We start from the raw sequence: 6,000 nt of genomic DNA on the forward strand, positions 1-6,000 counted from the left end.
AACAACGGTAGTTTTATATATATTTTTTATTTTATTTAATAGGTTTTGTCATTTTTTTACTTTGTTTTTTTGTTGGTTTTTTAATGAAAAAGTTGCAACGGTTGAAATGGGAGGAGGTTATGATTGTTGCTTGTATATAAATATGTTTTGGATTAAATAAACCAAAACGTGAATTTTTGTTTGGATTATATAATACGGATGAGGTAAAATTAGACTTTCGGGAGGCGCGTGAGAAGCGATTTGGGTGAGATACAAGATTTTCTTACTAAAAATCTTATTGATTTATTGGGTTTAACCTCACGATCACATAAAATTTATGGCAACTTTCGACCATTTTTTGTAACTCCTGATCAACATATTTCAAAGGTTGAGCAATCCAAGGGCGCATGGAACAGTCTTCTTTTAGGTTGCTTTATGAGCCAAAATTCAAGATGTTGCTTAGTGTGTACCTATGGGAAAATACTCTTTTCAAATTTGGATTGAGTGCAGTTGGATTGCATGCATTCAACACATTTTGAATGTCCTATCAAAATCAAACGGTCTAAATTATAAGTTTAAATCTTTTTTGTATGTTTTAAAATTTGCGCTTAAAACATGGGTCGCCCGATCATGAATGATCATACAATCCATATGTCATTGACCGCAGTGCAGTCACACCTTCTCGAATGCATACAAACTCCATCCACTATTTCCACCTGATTTCTTTAGATTTTGGGCATTTGGGTCTTAAAAGTGTAACGCCCTCCTTTTTATTTAATTATTTTAATTAGTTTTAGAATATATTTATATGATTGGTATGATTTACATGATTTATGTGATATTTTCTTATGTTATATGTTGGTATTTACTAGCATAATATAATTGTTATTTGGTGTAGAAATATATTTGTTATTTGTTATAGATATATTTGTTATTTGGTGTAGAAATATATTTGTTATTTGTTAGAGATATATTTGTTATTGGTGTATTATTATTATTAAGTGGGGGAGAGATATATTTAATTTAGAAATAAATAAGATTATGAGGAATAGAGTAGTTTTGAGGTGTAAGAGAAATAAGAAGGGGGTTAGAATAGAAAGAAGAATAAGTTGTTGGGCCAAAATAGATTTAGGAAGAGCGTTTAGTATTATAAATAGAGAAGCTTAGGTTAGAAAGAGTTTACCGAAAACCGCTTTTTGGAAAAGAGGAGAACAAGAAAGAAGAGAAGAGGAGAGAAAAGTCAAGAGAAGAGGAGAAGACCTTAGGAAAGAAGAACGCTGCCGCTGATTCAAGAATTAATCTAAGGTGAGGGTGAGACTATCTTGCATTAATATTAAGTTGTTAAATCATTAGATTGCATCTAACAAGTTGGGGAAAGTTTGTAAGAATTTGAGAATTAGGGTTTTGAGAGAGATTTGATGATTAGATGATGAAAACTTGTTGAATTGATGTAAAAATTGTATACAGTCCTTAGATAACCCATAGGATGATTATTGGATGTAGTTTTGAGGTTAAAACCATGAAATTGGATAAGATGTTGGTGAGTTTAAGAATTAGGGTTTAATAATTGTAATAGGTTGTTAATAGATTTGAGAACCCTTTGAATTTGCATACAGTAAGTTGATGAATAATTAGTGTTCTAATGATAGGGCAATCATAGAGTAATGATTAGGATCAAGTTTGGAGAGTATTGGATCGAATAAGAAGTGGAAAAGATTTCCCCAAAGCGAAATCGCAGCTGAACTGCGATTTTGCTGTCAATGTGCAAAACGCGTTTTTATTGTCTCAGTTTGACAAGTTTAAGTTCCGAACTGGGTTTAGGTGTAAACACAAAAGTTGTAGGTATGAATGTTAGCTTTCTAATGCCGTTGGTCTCACGTCAATAGGACTTATAGAGCTTGAGTTATGGTCAAATTACTGCACGTAGGTCACAGTGAATTTTTATGGACTTTCAGCACAACTTTTCCGAATTTAAAATAAAAACTGGTATTGATCGGTACAGAATTGGTATTAGGCGTACACATGAAAGTTTTAGATAATTTTTTTAGCTTTCTAGTGGCTTTGGTTTGACGTGAAAATGATGTTTGGTCTTTGAGTTATGATGAAAATACTACAGGGAGGTCTTAACAAAATTGTACGGTGACAGCATTCTCTGTTTCATGTTTTTGCGTTTTGTTCATATGTTTCTGTTTTGAATTGATCTTTGTTCTAAACATGAAAGTTGTTGATATTTGTGATATCTTTCCAGTAGCTTTGGTTTGACATGAAAATATGTTGTGGATAATTTATTATGTTTTTACAAAGATACATAGTGAATTATTGTCGATGTTTAAATACGATGTTATATGAAGTTGTTTATGATTGATGAATATGATGTTTTAAGATGTTGTTTATTATCATTTGATATTGTTATATTATGATATGACATGAATTATTTATGTGATCCATATGTTGTCAAGATGTTAAGATGTTAAGACGTTAAGATGATAAGAGTTGTTAAGTCGTCGAGTCGTTATGAAGTCATCAAGTTGTTAAGATGTTATGTTGTCAAGATATCAAGATGTTAGGATGTCATAGATGTTCATAAAGTTTCTAAGACGTAAGATGTTGAGTCCATGCATACTCATTTAAAGATGAGGGCTCATGCCCTGGAGCTTTTGCTCAACCACGACGATGGAGCTTTTGCTCAACCACGACGATGGAGCTTTTTGCTCAACCACGACGATGGAGCTTTTGCTCAACCACGACGATGAGGGCTTATGCCCTAGGAGTATATTTATGCTCAACCACGATGATGAGGGCTTATGCCCTAAAATGGTACCACGTGCATTTGCATTTTCATGATGATCAAAGATGGTTTAAGAGTTGCATAGTCGAGTCTAGATGCATTGTCAGGTCAAGTTGTTAAGATGTCAAGTTATCGAGATGTTAAGATGTTAAGATGTCAAGTTGATGAGCTATTAATGAAGTGCTTTATGAATTATTATGATGCTTAAGATGATGAATGATTATGATGTGTATGATGATTGATTACGAAGTTGCTTATGATGATTGATTATGAAGTTGTTTATGATAAGATGCTATGTGATTTATGATAAGATGCTATGTGATTTATGGTATGATGCTATGTGATTTATGATATGATGCTACATGTTTACTAATGATGATATGTGATGATGTATGTGATATTATTGATAATATAAGATGAAGTATATGACTAATATAGGAAGAATAGTGACACTAGTTAAGAAAGTTTAAGTTGTTAGATATGATTAATGAATTATAAGATGTTTAAGTTGTTGAATGTACTTTATATGATTTATATGCTTTATATTATTGTTTGAGAAATCTCACCCCTCTGCTTGGAAATGTTGCTCTTCGTATGGGTAACTTGCAGGTAACCAGGATTAGTTGCGGTCGTGAGTGGACTCCTCACAAGTGTGTCTTAGGTGCTCTGATACGTAACGGGATGGGATTATGTCTTTACTTTCTGTTCCTTACGTATTACTTATGGATTTTTATGAATAAATGTTGAACAAGACTTATGAGATTTTTATGTTGAGGCCTGCGTGCCAAAGACTATTTTTATGATGTTGAACTAATTCCGCTGCGAAGTTTTGAATTACTTATGTTAAATGATTTGAAGAATAAATTGTTATTTATTTAGTTTATGAATTTTTAAGAAGTGTAGCATTCCGTTTAAAGTTGAAAAACTCTGATTTATTTATGAAATTTTTACGTTGGGAAAACGGGGTGTTACAAAAAGTGTGTGAGCGTGCGATATATCGCAGAAGGGGACACACATGAGTGTCTATTTTTTGTGTTAACTTTTGGGTTCTCGTGGAAAAGGACCCTAGTAATTCGAAATTCGATCGAGAGGTGAGTGAAGTCTGACGACGATTTGTTCCATCTAGAAATTAAACTTAGATTCACCTAAACAATTCGTCATTGATTGAACTCCATTAACTAGTTAAGACAAATTGTTTGGTTTTGACAAACATGAGTATCTAATTCTCGAAAGCAAGATTTCAATCGTACATGATTGCAATGCTATGGTGGTGAGATTATCCTACTTTCATGATTTCAATGATACATGATTCCAATGTTTAAAAATAAACAATTCGACTTGATATATCTATTAATCATATTCACAAGCTCGTCTATGGATTTAGGGACCCCTCATGTTGTAAGGATTAGATTGAACTAAAAACAAGATATAAAACATTCAAATCGAGATATTTTTTATGGATTTTTCATTTTTTAAAACCATACTCACCAATGACCCAACCCAATCCACTTTTTTAAATTTTCTTGGGTGGATTTGACCAGATTTTCTGACCCAACTCATGCACATCCCTAACTATGTAACTATGACAAATAGATCTATAAAAACATCTTTATGCCAAAGTAATTTTATTATTTGGTGGACTTGGGACAATCCAATATTTTTTTTGTATGAATCTATTTTTATTAAATTCGTACATCGTCAGGTTAAGAATCTTCTTCTTTTTGGTTGCAGATTAAGAATCTATTTGAGTCGGATAAGGGCACGTACCCTCTTTCAACAATATTCTCTCAGTTTTTTTTTTGTTTGAGATTGATTAATTTATTTTCTTTCAAGACTTGATAAAAAAAAAGGGTTAAATATGTTTTTGGTCCCTATAAATATACCAACTTTTTGTTTTAGTCCCTCTAAAATTTTCCTTCAACTTTTAGTCCTTATAAAATTTTCAATCACTACTTTTGGTCCCTACTTTTAAGTTAATTTTTGTATTTTTTAATGAAATTGTGCAAAAATGTGTAGAATATCGTAAAAAAAATTCCTAAAAAAAAATTAGAATTTTTCAACAAAACACAAATTAAATATGAATTTTTAACCGTAAATAATATAAAAATTCATATTAAATTCATGTTTCGTTAAAAATTCTAATATTTTTTGGGAGAGATTCTCATTATATTATGAATTTTTCTGCAAAATTTTATTAAAAAATATGAACTCTACATATGAGTTTACTTAAAGATGGACTAAAAATGAAGATGAAAATTTTTGTAGAGACCAAAAGCTGAAGAAAATTTTTAAAGGGATTAAAACGAAAAAATTGACATATTTATAGGTGCAAAAACATGTTTAACCCTAAAAAAAAATGGCAATAACAAACGTGCCCCAATTTGAGAGCACCTACTAATTCCAAACCGAACTCTTTCCTTCAAAAAAAAAAATTCCAAACCGAACTCCGCAACTAATCGGCGCAGAAAACGAAAACATTAAATCTCACCCCTTCATTGACCAAACTCAATCAACGAACAAAATCCCCACCACGTCATCGATCCGCACCTCACCCAATCCACCAATCAAAACCAATCTCTCACCCCTATATATTCCATCTCTCTTTTCTTCATCCCGCATTCAATTCTCAATTCATTCACCACCAACACACGCAATCTCACACACTCAATCGTTTTCCACCAGAAATCTCTCGATTCAGATCCATGGCTCCCAAGGCAGAGAAAAAACCCGCTGAGAAGAAACCCGCGGAGAAATCACCAGCAGAGAAAAAGCCAAGAGCCGAGAAGAAGATCTCGAAAGAAGGAGGCGATAAGAAGAAGAAGCGCGTGAAGAAGAGCGTTGAAACCTATAAGATTTACATCTTCAAGGTTCTCAAACAGGTTCATCCTGATATAGGTATTTCTTCAAAAGCTATGGGAATTATGAACAGTTTCATCAATGATATCTTTGAGAAACTCGCTCAGGAAGCTTCCAGATTGGCTCGTTACAACAAGAAACCGACGATTACGTCACGGGAGATTCAAACCGCTGTGCGTTTGGTTCTTCCTGGTGAATTGGCGAAACATGCTGTTTCTGAAGGAACTAAGGCTGTTACCAAATTTACGAGTTCTTGAATTAGTTTCTAGGTTTTTATGTTTTCAGATCTAGAATTATTCAGATGTAGATTTGATCCGGTTCTGAATAGTTTTAATTTTAAGCGGTTTCTATGAATAAACTATTACTTTTGGTTTCAA

General features: G+C 32.6%; 1 pseudogene across 1 annotated transcript; it reads left to right on the plus strand.

Annotated features, from left to right (window-relative positions):
* The first annotated feature begins 5,384 nt into the window (after positions 1 to 5,384).
* On the plus strand, positions 5,385 to 6,000 carry LOC146956192 (putative histone H2B.3 pseudogene; annotated as a pseudogene). The gene has a single exon (XR_015019653.1). The product of XR_015019653.1 is annotated as a putative histone H2B.3 pseudogene (transcript).

The sequence above is a fragment of the Medicago sativa genome, chromosome 1, assembly GCF_051527215.1.
Source record: "Medicago sativa cultivar Bolivia chromosome 1, Bolivia_mono, whole genome shotgun sequence".
Lineage (NCBI taxonomy): Eukaryota > Viridiplantae > Streptophyta > Magnoliopsida > Fabales > Fabaceae > Medicago > Medicago sativa.